Here is a 13,602-nt window from a genome sequence, read left to right as displayed (position 1 = left end):
AATGAAATTTTCCTGCTATCAAACGCAGGTAACTAATTTTTAAAAGTTCAAAAATTGTGCAGCCCAAACTTACACATGCGCAGACAAGACCCAGCCCGAGCCCCACCAGTTTGGCAGTTTGGGACCTCTGACACCTGGGATGCTCTGACAGTCCTTAGCCAAGGGCCTCATCTCAATTTTCAGCCAAAGTCAATTTCTTTATTCTTTTTGCCCCTACTTTACCAAGAAAACATTTCTACCAATGCCCTTGCATCCTGCCTACTCCCCATCTACCATTTTACATAAATAATATCTTACCCCTTGGTAGAGCTTGAACTCTCATTTCTTCAGTTCATGGGGGAGAAGTCCTGGGTAACTTTATAGAGTTAAAAGAGGCTGATATATACCCCCCAAAATTGAAAACAGGGACTTAGATATATTTGTATACATCAACATGCATGCAAGATTATTCACAACAGCCCAAACATAGAGACAACCCAAATATCCACCGACAGATGAATGGATAAACAAAATGTGATACGATACAATGGAATATTATTCAAACTTAAAAAGAGAGGAATGAAATTCTGACACGTTACACCATGGATGAACTTGAAGACATTATGCTAAGTAAAAGAAGACAGACAGCAAAGGACAAAGATTGTATAATTCCAGTTGTATGAGATACCTAGAGTAGTCAAATTCATACAGATAGAACATAGAATGTGTGGTGGCCAGGGGCTGGGGGCAGGGGAAATGGGGAGTTAGTGTTTAACTGGTCCAGAGTTTCAGTGGGGGAAGATGAAAAAGTTCTGGAGATGGATGGTGGTGATGGCTGCACAACAGTGTAAATGTACTTAATGTCACTGAACTGTACACTTAAAAATGGTCAAAATGGTAAATTTTATGTTATGTATATTTTACCACAATAAACCTTTTTTTTTTTTTTTTTTTTTTTTTTTTCTGGTACGCGGGCCTCTCACTGTTGTGGCATCTCCCATTGCGGAGCACAGGCTCCAGACGTGCAGGCTCAGCGGCCATGGCTCACGGGCCCAGCAGCTCCACGGTATGTGGGATCTTCCCGGGTCGGGGCACGAACCCATGTCCCCTGCATCGGCAGGAGGATTCTCAACCACTGCGCCACCAGGGAAGCCCCTAAACCATTTTTTTTAAGAAACTAGATACTTGTCTGGAATTTTCAGATCGTATGAGGCAAAGTGAGAGGCTCTTTCTAACACGCTGCGCTTAGGAACCATTGCCTCAATGTCCAAGTGGCATGTTGTCCCTGTGACTCCCTCCAGGGCTCCTCACACACCAAAGGGGACCACTCGCAGGTCACTAAGGCTCACTTAGGCTGCATCCATTTGGAGGAGTGAGTCTCAGTTCCAGCTGTACTTTGGGAGCTTGAAAAATGCTGATGCCTGGGCCCCACCCTTCCAAAATCTGGTTCAATGGGTGTGGTCATGGAGTCTGGTCTCTGCATTCAGTAAGAGCCTCTCAGGTTATTGATGTGTGCAGGCAGAGTTGGGAACCACACATAAAGAACTCTATTTTGAGAAATCAGTAGGATGATTTTTGGATATTATGGGTGAGTAACTCAAAGACCATGTCAGGCAGGATTGAGCAGATGCATGGGGTAGATTAGCTTTGAGGAGGTGGGTTTGTCTTGGGAAGGGTCCTGCAGAAGTGTATGGATCTGGAAGTGTGTCTATCTGGACCCTATAAAGAGGCAAGAAATAAGCAAGTCACATTTCTTGATTTGGAGAAAGGAAAAAAAAAAAAAAAAGGTTGGGATTAAGTAATGAAACATGAGGCAAGGGGACCTAGAATTCCAAGGTGACGGGTCGGGTTTCTTCTTATTCCTGAGCAAAATCTTATCAGTGGAGAATATCCGTGTTCGCAGAGAACTTCTTGGATTTCCATCTCAGGCAATTCAGTGCTAAGAAAAGTAAGCCAAGGTTCTCTACGCAGTAATCTATCTCTACCTCCTGCAGTTCTCTGTCAAAATAGCCCATGCCCCAGTCTAAAGGCAGGATTTCATTCAGAACAGTATCTAGACCCACAAAACCACTCGACCAAAGTTCGGTTTATTTAATTTAGTGACTTGACCTAGTCAAACAGTTTTTTGAGGGATTAGAGATAATAATCTAAAAAGAAAATAGAGGATCAGCATACAATTACACTCTTTGGCTTTGTCATCCTAAATCGTTTATGAACCAAAGTGGGAGAATTGATCAATTGTTCAATCTGGTTCCCTTTCCCTAAAAACTGTTTTCTCCAAATTGTCTCATGGAATCGACAGGGAAATGGAGGTCATGTGATATAGATCCAGTGAACCATCAAATCCCATCAGAACATAATTTTTTAAAGTCAAGGAATGGGGCTTCCCTGGTGGCACAGTGGTTGAGGGCCCGCCTGCCGATGCAGGGGACACGGGTTCGTGCTCCGGTCTGGTCCCACATGCCGTGGAGCGGCTGGGCCCGTGAGCCATGGCCGCTGAGCCTGCGCGTCCAGAGCCTGTGCTCCGCAGCGGGAGAGGCCACAGCAGTGAGAGGCCCGCATACCGAAAAAAAAAAAAAAAAAAAAAAAGTCAAGGAATGAGCAAGAGGTTCTGGAGGGAACATGTGTGTTTATTTCATGGAAATAGTTTCGTGGTGCTAAGAAGCTGATCAAGGCTCTGGAAGTCTTCGTGCATGCGCGCATCTTCCTTATCTGCAGGTCACTGCTCTGGGAATCTCACTGTTCACAAGCGTTGAGAACAGAGAATAATAATATCAACAACACTAGCTAACCTACACCGCGTGCTTGCTATGGTCTCTCTCTAGGCACTCTTTCATGATCTTGGCATGTATCAAGATTTCTAATCCTCAGGATGACCCTATAAGATAGGTATTATTTTTCCCCACCCCCATTCTAAGGATGAGGAACCTAGGACAAGGAGCCGTTCAATAGTTCAGCTAAGGTCACAGTGCATTGCTGTACTGGACTCAGATTAGTCTGGTTCAGAGCCTGAACTCTTCACATTTTCCACTTTTATTCTGGAAGAAGGAAAGGAAGGTAAAAACAAACAGTGTTTATTAAGTGTCAGCTACTTCACATGTGATTATTTCATTTAACCTCCAGAACACATCCTTAGCCCCATGTTATAGGCATGGAAAAGAGGAAGCACAGACTTAGAGTTTAATGACTAGTTAGTAAGAGATGGAGCTAGGCTTCAACCTGAATTTGACCATAAACCTGTCCTGTTTTCACTAAACCATGAAATTTCCGAGCAGCATCCATGCTCGAAAGTACACTTAAGGGAGAAAGGCTCTTGCTTAGATCTTCATCCTTACCTTTGCATGGTTTTAACAAGTTGGTTACCTGGTTTCCTTGCTCAATGCCAGGAAGTATGTGGGGGATTGGAGGGAGAAGGGTGGGTAGGTGGATTGTAGGAGAAATATAGTTGATGGAGAAATAAATGTCCACGAGAAGAGAATAATTAAATAAGCAGTGTCTTAGCTGTACATCTTTGATTTCTTTGAATACATATTTTGCATTAAAAGCTATATGCTTTCGTTAAAGGAGTCAGAGGAAAGAGGTTGGGTGAGTTCATCAGGTAAATTTTGTAAACTTTCAACTGTTAGCATAAAGAGAATCCTTACTTAAATTTAGAACACAAAATCAAGTGCAAACAAGAACTCTTTTAAAAAGCAATTTTAACTCTAAAGAATACTTCGCCATTTACTCTAAACAATGTAACATCCACAAAATGATGATTCCAAGATTATTAAACATGTATCCGAAAAAAAAAAAAAAACGACAATGAGGTATCACTTCACACTGGTGAGAATGGTCATCATCAAAAAAAATCTACAAACAATAAATGCTGGAGAGGGTGTGGAGAAAAGGGAACACTCTTGCACTGCTGGTGGGAATGTAAATTGATACAGCCACTATGGAGAACAGTATGGAGGTTCCTTAAAAAACTACAAATAGAACTACCATATGACCCACCAATCCCACTACTGGGCATATATCCTGAGAAAACCATAATTCAAAAAGAGACATGTACCAAAATGTTCATTGCAGCACTTTTTACAATAGTCAGGACATGGAAGCAACCTAAGTGTCCATCAACAGATGAATGGATAAAGGTGTGGCAGATATATACAATGGAATATTAGGCATAAAAAGAAACAAAATTGAGTTATTTTTAGTGAGGTGGATGGACTTAGAGTCAGTCATACAGAGCGAAGTAAGTCAGAAAGAGAAAAGCAAATACTGTATGCTAACACATATATATGGAATCTAAAAAAAGAAAATGGTTCTGAAGAACCTAGGGGCAAGACAGGAATAATGACGCAGATGTAGAGAATGGACTTGAGGACACGGGGAGGGGGAAGGGTAAGCTGGGATGAAGTGAGAGAGTGGTATGGACATATATACACTACCAAATGTAAAATAGATAGCTAGTGGGAAGCAGCCGCATAGCACAGGTAGATCATCTCGGTGCTTTGTGTCCCCCTAGAGGGGTGGGATAGGGAGGGTGGGAGGGAGATGCAAGAGGGAGGAGATATGGGGACATATGTATGTGTATAGCTGGTTCACTTTGTGATACAGCAGAAACTAACACACCAATGTAAAGCAATTATACTCCAATAAAGATGTTAAAAAAAAAGAAGAAGAAGGTATGGGGAGTTTGGACCCAGCTGCGGGATGCAGTGCAGGTCCTGTGCCTGGACATGCCCTCCTTCCCCACTCTCCTGTGCTCCTCTGCATGGCCTGGGCAAGCTCTTTCCAGGTTCTTCTGAGAAGTCAGCCCTATTCTCTCTGCCCCACCCATCCCTGCCCTGCAGTTCTCACACTTCAAGGGCCTCTGAATGCTCGTTAAAACACAGATTGCTGGGCTCCTCCCCTGGAATTTCTGATTCAACAGTCTGGGCCCTGAGCGTTTGTGTTTCCAACAAGTTTCCAGCTAACGCTGAAGCTGCTAGTTCAGTAAAAACACTTTGAGGACCATGGCTCCAGAGACAGTTGCTCTCTCCACCATTGTCCTGTTGTATTCAATTGTTTTGTTTCCACTTCTGCCAAGCAATTTCCGTGTCTTCTCAGGAGTCTGAGAGCTTCTTGAAGAAGGCAGCTGGTTTTCTGTCCTGGGAGGAAAGCAATAGCAGGATGCTGAGGGGCTACTGGGAAAAGATGCCTGCTGAGCAGAGAGGACCCGGGGCTGAGGAGTCTCTGCAATAAATATGCTTTAGTCGCAGATCTCTGAAAACTGCATCCCAACCCCAGACCCTGCTGTGGTCTTGCATACTCAGTGGAAAGTTAGAAGCTGTAATTAAACAGAAAGAGCTAGGTAGTTTTTGTTTTTTTGGTTCTTTTTCAAAAAGGCAGAAACAGCACTCTCTGGGACCCCTATAACAAAGTATGATACAGGGAGAGGTGTTTTTCTCTACTAACCCACAAACCACTTTTTTGGTGACCCAAGGGATTTAGGCCATCACTAGCAATGCCTGAGTGAGATGAGAGTGCCCAGCAGAGCAGGGCATAGCCAGGGTAACACTGCCCAATGTGGTAGCCGTTAGCTACACGTGGCTATGTAAACGTAAATAAATTCGAATTAAGGAAAATGTAAAATTCAGTTCATTGCCACACTAGGCACATTTCAAGCACTCAAAAGGCACAGATGGCTAAATGGTCATCCTGTTGGACAGCACAGCTATAGAACATGTCCAGCACTACAGGAAGTCCTATTGGCTAGCCCTCCTGTAAGGGTGTGGGGAGTGATGGTATCTTAGGACAGGGCAATGCAATGTGTTTGTGCCCCTCCCCCTATGTGCTACTGCTGCCCAAGATCTGCAAAGATGGGTGCCTGAGAACAGATGCTTCCCTATGCCTCTCGACTTTCCTACATTTCTTGGGCTGGTGGCACCCTTGGGACAGAGAGGGACTGGTGGGACTGAGAGTAGGGTTGTCCCAGAGCAGGTGGAGTCACTCCCTGGGACTCCTAGCATGACCTCCGTGGTGCAGAAGCTGCCGGACATGCTTGTGCTAAGTTGGGTCACCCTCCTTCCGTTGCCATCAAAGTCAGCCATTGCCTTACCCGGCTCCTTCTGCAGAAGGAGCTTTCCCTCCACTGGTTCATAAACTGCGTGTGCACCTTCTCTTTGTCACCACTCCTCTTATAAAAACAGCCCAGGGACTTCTCTGGTGGCACAGTGGTTAAGAATCCGCCTGCCAGTGCAGGGGTACGGGTTTGAGCCCTGGTCCGGGAAGATCCCACATACCATGGAGCAACTAAGCCTGCGAGTCACAACTGCTGAGCCCTTGTGCCACAACTACTGAAGCCTGCACACCTAGAGCCCATGCTCCGCAACAAGAGAAGCCACCGCAGTGAGCAGCCCACGCACTGCAACGAAGAGTAGCCCCCAGTTGCCGCAACTAGAGAAAGCCCATGCGCAGCAACGAAGACCCAGTGCAGCCAAAAGTAAAAAATAAATAATTAAAAATTTAAAAAAGAAATAAAAACAACCCACTCTGAGTTAGAATTCAGGAGTTGAAAGGATGGCAAATGGAACAATGGAGTGGGGTGATCCAGGCCAATGGAGAGCTTCTCCAAGACTTAGTATATTTTAGCAATCAGGTTTCTAAGCCCTCCCTGGAGACCTACCCATAGTCTGATAAATCTCTCTCCGTAGACAAGTTGCCTGATTGTAGGTGGTTTTATCTGATTCCTCCTTAACTCATCATAAATTTAAAAAAATAGAATCTAATTTCCTCCAAGCTGGCTAAAGGCTGAGGTAGGTGGGAAGGAAAGCACTCCAGGTGGCCTTCCGGGTTGCACCAGGGACTTGAATTGTAGCAGATGGGCCCTGATCTGTCTCTGCCTTGAGCCCCTCCAGCTCCTCACCCCTCAGTACCACAGGGGTCTTAGCCAATGGCAGGGTAACAGAACGAGGACCCGCTGTATGTGGAGCACATCGAGGGGAGGGGGAAACAGCCTAAGGACAATTATCTCAGCCGGATAATTGGAGTGGGTCTGGTTTCAGCCCAATATGTGCCCACAGCTGGGGTTTAGAGATATCCAGAATATGTGGCAATGGGCAGCATCCTCCTGGGAGATTTATCGTAAGAGAATAGGAGTCAGGACGTTGCAAGTTTGATCTGGTAGGTACAACTTCTAAGCTGAAAGAGGGCAGGGAATTGCACATGCAGCATGGTGCTTGTCGCCCACATTTGTCTCCAACCCAGAGGGCGGAGGATGGCACAAGCCGGCTTGCTCTAGGTATACCCTGGAAAAGCTGTCTGACTTCAAACAAAAACACAGCACCACTCTGAGAAGCAAAGGTGCTGTACATGTTTGGAGGATCCGATCTTGCTCTGCCTACCAGGAAAGAGGGCCACGACACTCTCTGATGGGCAGGCCTTCCTCATCCTCCCCCACTCCCCTTAGCAGGCCCCCCAGCAGTCTGCTTGGGTGGGTCAGGCCTACGATGCCTCCTCTGCAGTGACAAATGCGAGCTCCCCAAGGCCAGCCGGGACCAGACCACAGTGGAGGCAGAGCAACACGCCTCTGAAGAGGGGGCAAGCCTGTGGCCCTGGCGAGCAGACCTCTCTGTCTGTGAGCCCCCTCCTCGAGCCCCCTCAGCTTATTCGGCCTTGCTCGTGTCTGCAGATCTGTGGAGCGAGCATCGTCCTGCCCTCTCACAACAAACACATTTTCACAGTAAAACAGGGCCTTGGTGTGTCCCGGCACCAGGACACCTCCCAGTTCTAACAGACTGTGGCTCTACCAGGAGCACGTGTCCCAGGAAGGGTACTGGGTGCGGAGCAGGAGACCCGAGGCAAGTAGCATCCCCAGCCTGGGCAGCCGAGGATGGCATGCTGGCTGTGTTCTAAGGTCTCAGTTCTCAGGATCTCTGTCCTGACACTGTGTCCGGTGAGGATAAACTTACTGACAAGCAGCATGTGATCTGAAGGGTATCTAGAAGAGTCTTATCAAACACTGACCTCTCTTTCCATATGCACACATGCTCTGGCAGAGTTACATGTGCCTGTTAAAACATATACTCATACAAGACAATTTCACTAAACCTTTTTAAGTTATTCTAAGCTGAATTATTTTGAACTTTTGTAAAAGTGTTTTTTCATTTTGTTTTTAATTAATGTCATTATCTTACAGCCTTGAGTCAGGCTGTCTTCTCCATCCTTGGGTGTTCTTATGCACTCCAGCTGGTATTTTGTTTATTTATTTTTTATTTCTATTTTTTTGGCTGTGCCATGCAGCATGTGGGATCTTAGTTACCCGACCAGGGATCGAACCCGTGCCCCCTGCAATGGAAGCATGAAGTCCTAACAACTGGACCACCAGGGAATTCCCCCAGGTGGCATTTTAAAGGTGAGCTTGCCCCCAGTTTAATGTCTCTCCTGATCTTTTCTCCCAGACTACAGATCCAGATATTAAACTGCCTCTTGCACGTGACCACGGAGGGATGTCTCTCAGGCCCCTGGTCTCCACAGACTGAATTCTGACCCATCCGTTCCCTCCTCCAGACACCACGCCAGGCTGCCTGACAGCCCCTCCCCATCTCAGAGAAGAGCAGCGCCACCCAACGACTGCCCACTTTCCCTCATTCCCACAGCAGTCAGTCCCTAATCCCGCTGCTTCTATTTTCCTAAGTAGTCCTTGAATCTGCCCTCGGATCTTGTCTCCATTGCCGACACCCCATCACCTCTCACCCCTAACACTGCAAACTCCCTCCCTGGCTCCAGCCTGGCCACACCGCCCCTTCTGCCCCCTCCAAACAACACCGAACCTCGAAAAATGTGACCCTAACATATCACTTCCCTGTTGAAAACTCGAATTGCTCACTATTACCCTTAAGATGAAGTCCCAAGTCCTTAGCACAGTTAATAGGCAGCCCCCTAACATGGCCTCAGCCCCCTAGGGTGACCCACTCGTCCAGATGAGCCCAGGACTCCCTTGAATGTCGCTCTGGAGGTCCTGGGTTCTCCTTAGTTTCTGGCAAACTGGGCTGGTTCATGCATCTACTCTCCTCCTCCTCCTTCCCCATCTCCCCTCCCCGCCCCCCCAATTTTCACCCCTTCTGAATTTCTGTCATTTAATGCTGTCTGTCACCTCGGGGACTTCACACTTGCAGTCCTACCGCCTCCCACTGAGAACACTCTGCCCCATCCCCTTTGTCTTCTAACTGTTAAACCCCCTTCGCTGGGGTGGAAAGATGTGGCAGTTCTGAGGGCTGGCCTCCACCTTGCAGGGCAATTTCTAGGTCTTCCTGAGACACCAAAGCAATCTTATCGCAATTGCTGGGTATTTGGACTCCTCCTTCTGTGACCTAAGTGCTGCAGGCAGGGATTGTATCGCCTTTGTCCCCTGTTGTCTCCCCACATCTGGCAAAACAGGTTTTTAGATCAATCGTGATTCATTCAGGCAAAGCCTATACACAAAATGTGTGTATCTGTTATTTTAGCTCTTCAACAGGCAGTGTCAGAGAAGACAGCTGGTTTATAAAAACGATAAAATGTTGAGTATTACCCACAATTAAACAGATGCAAATTAAAATAACAAGGTGATGCATTTTTTACCTACTAGATTCATACAGGTCACCGAGTGTTGAGAACTGAGGGCACCAGCAGGCACTCTTTTCGTTGGGGTAGGAGCATAAATCTGCAAGAATCCTTCAAGAGCAACTCAGCAATCTCTGATAAAAGATTATCTACACGATTTTTTTTTTTTTTTTTTTTTTTTTTTTTTTTTTTGGTACGTGGGCATCTCACTGCTGTGGCCTCTCCCGCTGCGGAGCACAGGCTCCGGACGCGCAGGCCCAGCGGCCATGGCTCACGGGTCCAGCCGCTCCGCGGCATGTGGGATCCTCCCGGACCGGGGCACGAACCCGTGTCCCCTGCATCTGCAGGCAGTCTCTCAACCACTGCGCCACCAGGGAAGCCCTATCTACACATTTTTGTGTGTGACCATTTCACTCCTAGAAATGTAAAATTTCTTACACATGTGTACAGAGGACACACAAGAATATTCAACAGGTCATTGTAACCAATGAGAAAAAAAAAGAGAAAAACCACTACCTGTCCATCAAAAGCAGACTAGTTCAACAAATTACGGAACGACTTCTCATGGAGGATTATGAAGGAATTTTTTTAAAAATGAGTTAGATTTACATATGTTCATATGAAGCAATTCTTGAAACAGAAAAAAATGAAAACAATGTGTTTTAAGGTGTGATTTTAAAAGGAAATATACATGTGTGTTCATATGCGTAAAATATTTTGGGAAGGGGCTTCCCTGGTGGCGCAGTGGTTGAGAGTCCGCCTGCCGATGCAGGGGACACGGGTTCGTGCCCCGGTCCGGGAAGATCCCACATGCCGCGGAGCGGCTGGGCCCGTGAGCCATGACCACTGAGCCTGCGCATCTGGAGCCTGTGCTCCGCAACGGGAGAGGCCACAACAGTGAGAGGCCCGCGTACGGCAAAAAAAAAAATTTGGGAAGAATATGCAAGAAATTCTTAACAGTAATTACCTCTGGGCAGAGAGACTGAGATCTGGGATAGAAGAGAAATTTATTCACTGTATATTCTATTTTAAGTATTTGAATATTTTAGGCATGAATTAGCTTTGCAATTATACAAAAAGAAAACTCTACATTTGTTTTGTTTTTTAAAAAGAAGCTAGTGAATTTGCATCTGCCTCAGATTCTAGCAATTTTCCTTCTTCCCTCTCTTCCTTCCTCCCTTCCTCCCTTTTCTTCCATTCTCTCCTCCTTTCTAAGAAAATTGTCTTCCCAAAATCTTCTAAAACTGTTAAACACAAAACTACCCTGTTCCCCACCCCTGGGTTGGGAGTCCAGGTTTGACCAGGCTAATCCATCATCACTTGCTGCTAAGTGTTGGCTTTTCTAACTCGATGAATGGGGCACCTCCTGTCCTGCGTTCATCCTCTTGGCCCATCTTGTTACTTCAGCCAGGACTTGGCCCCCAGCTACAACTGCTCCCAGCACCTCACTTCTCTCCCTTCCTGCCCCCAGGAATGGAAATCTATTTTTTCCATTCTGACGTTGGTGGAAACCTGGAAGTAGGAGGGGGTTTACAACCCATGCGGTGACCTGTGCTCAGTGAGAGCCAGTGGTGGATAAATACTCCCCTCACAGCTCCGTGGGGTTCCCCAGGTTTAAGTTCTGGTTTCCTACTGGACTGACCCTTGGGTTGGCTCTCCCTCATTCCCCTTTGCTTTCCCCGCCTCTCTCCTGTTTCTTGGGATCACGTCCCCAAATAAACTACTGGCTTGTGTTGTGGAGCTGCTTGCTGTGGGAACCCAGGCTGGGCACCATCCCTCACCATCTCTGTGGAGCTCCGGCATCCTTGTCCTTCTGGGCATCCAGAAAAGACGATTGTCCCTGGGGACCTTCTCTCTCTTAGTCTTCCTGGGGTGAAACCTCCATCCTCTAGGTACTTATGCTGTCTTTTCTCTCCCACTCATGTGAGGATTGCATTCGTCAACCTGGCTATTCTTTTCCAAAACTGCCCCCAAGTCAGACAGAAAAGCACAGCATAGATTTTCCAGGTAGAAGCATCTGCTCTGTAAATTAACTATACCCTTCACACTGGGGTGATCTTGCATCCATTTTAGATCCCTGAACTCTGATTTGGCGATTCAAGAAACAAGAGAACCTCTGAGTCCAACCCCTCCTCTCCCGATTCCCTGGAAGGTGGGAACACACACGGTCTGCTCCATACACATGCTGCACCAGCCGGGTGGAACCCTGGCTTCAGGTCACCACTGTTTCTTCACCCTCTGGTCAGAGTTCCCTCAGAGGGCTGCCGATGCCTTTCAAACAGTCCTGGAAAAGCTGTCTGATGGCTGCCCATTCCCTCGCCCTGCCCCTTTTCTGGGTGGCACTCTCTCTTTTCTCGGTGTTACACTTTCAAAACAAACCTTCTCCACTGGTTGTGGTAAATTTCAGTGAAGGAAATTTCAAGCTAGGAACAGTCAAAGACCTACAGGAGGGACACTATATATAGACTGTCTTTAATGCCAGACATCATAATTGCCTTTTCATTACTGTCTGCCTTTAAGCAATAAATAACATTTTTATTTGAAAATCAAACCAGAATAGATTGTGCAGTCTGCAGAGATTTGGTAAAATAAGTGTAAATAAGCAACATGGCTCTATTATTTATAGACCTGACTATGATTTTTTTTTTTTTTTAGGAGAATAGCTTCATTTGGGTGTTCTGTAGACCTGAGTCAACTTAATCTAACAAAATCCTAATCTGTCATAGAAACCTAGAAGTTTAGAGCCAGAGGGGCCTTAAGGAGTCACAGGGTTCAGTCCAAGGTTATGTGATAATATAAGATGGGAACATGCAAGGAGAAAGAAGGGATTCATTCTAACTGACCACCTGGAGAAAGGTCTTGGATTCTCAGATTCAATAAAAAAAAGTCTTCACACAGCACATCTTTTTATCTATTACAATTCAAGACTGGGAAGTTGTAATCCCCATTGTTCAGTTGAGGAAAGTGGTTCAGAGAATAAAGTGACTTATTCCAAGTTACACAGTTGATCAGTGACAGGGGTTGGGTTGGAACCTGATTCCAACTCCAGGCCAGTGTTTTTCCATTCACGATGACACGGCTGTCCTGGGTTTCTGGGTAAACTTTGAATGACAGCGCCATAACAAAAGTCCCTACCGACCACCCCCAACCCCTGCCCCAGGCTGTTCCTCAACACTGATCCCTCTCTGAAACCTCCCGCTCTCCCAGCCTCAGGGCTTGCTCACACTGTGGGTGAAGTGAGCTGCTCCAAGCCCCTACCATCAGAGATGCCTTCTTCTTGACACATTTTTCATTTATTATTCCAAGACCTTTGTCAGTTGTTTTCTTCACTTTCTCCCAGAATGGCCCTTTCAAAACAGAGCTGTTTAGAACGTCTTCTTTTCAAAAACAGAGGCACTGGGCTTCCCTGGTGGCGCAGTGGTTGAGGGTCCACCTGCCGATGCAGGTGACACGGGTTCGTGTCCCGGTCCGGGAAGATCCCACATGCCGCGGAGCGGCTGGGCCCGTGAGCCATGGCCACTGAGCCTGTGCATCCGGAGCCTGTGCTCTGCAACAGGAGAGGCCCGCGTACTGAAAAAAAAAAAAAAAAAAACAGAGGCACTTACAGTCTAATGCCGGTTGGGTGGAGGGGGGGTAGAATGGACAGGGAAACAACCTCGCAGAGGAGTACCAACAATACAGCAAGACAAGAGCACGTAAAAGGACATTTTGTAGTGGGTAGAAGTGGCAGGAGTGTGAGGATTAAGTGAGAGAGTTTATGGAAAATGCCTACACAGTCCTGGCACATAGTAAACGCTCAATAAACTATAACCAGTCTTATGCTCACTACCACACATCCTGTTGGAGGCACAGAGGAGCAAGGCCTCTGCCTGTGTCTGATTGCCACGCCTCCTCCCACCCCTTCCATCTGCTCCAGCCAGATTTTCTATCAATGAGAAACACACCAAATTCTTTCCCTCCTGGGGAGGGAAAAGCTGTTCCTTATGCCAGGAACCCTCTGTTCCCAGCTCTTGGCAAAGCTGGCTCCATCTCACCCTTCCGGCCTCAGGGCAA

Source organism: Kogia breviceps, chromosome 5 (genome assembly GCF_026419965.1).
Source record: "Kogia breviceps isolate mKogBre1 chromosome 5, mKogBre1 haplotype 1, whole genome shotgun sequence".
Classification (NCBI taxonomy): Eukaryota; Metazoa; Chordata; class Mammalia; order Artiodactyla; family Physeteridae; genus Kogia; species Kogia breviceps.
The sequence above is the reverse complement of the archived record's forward strand: the minus strand, read 5'-3'. Positions refer to the sequence as shown.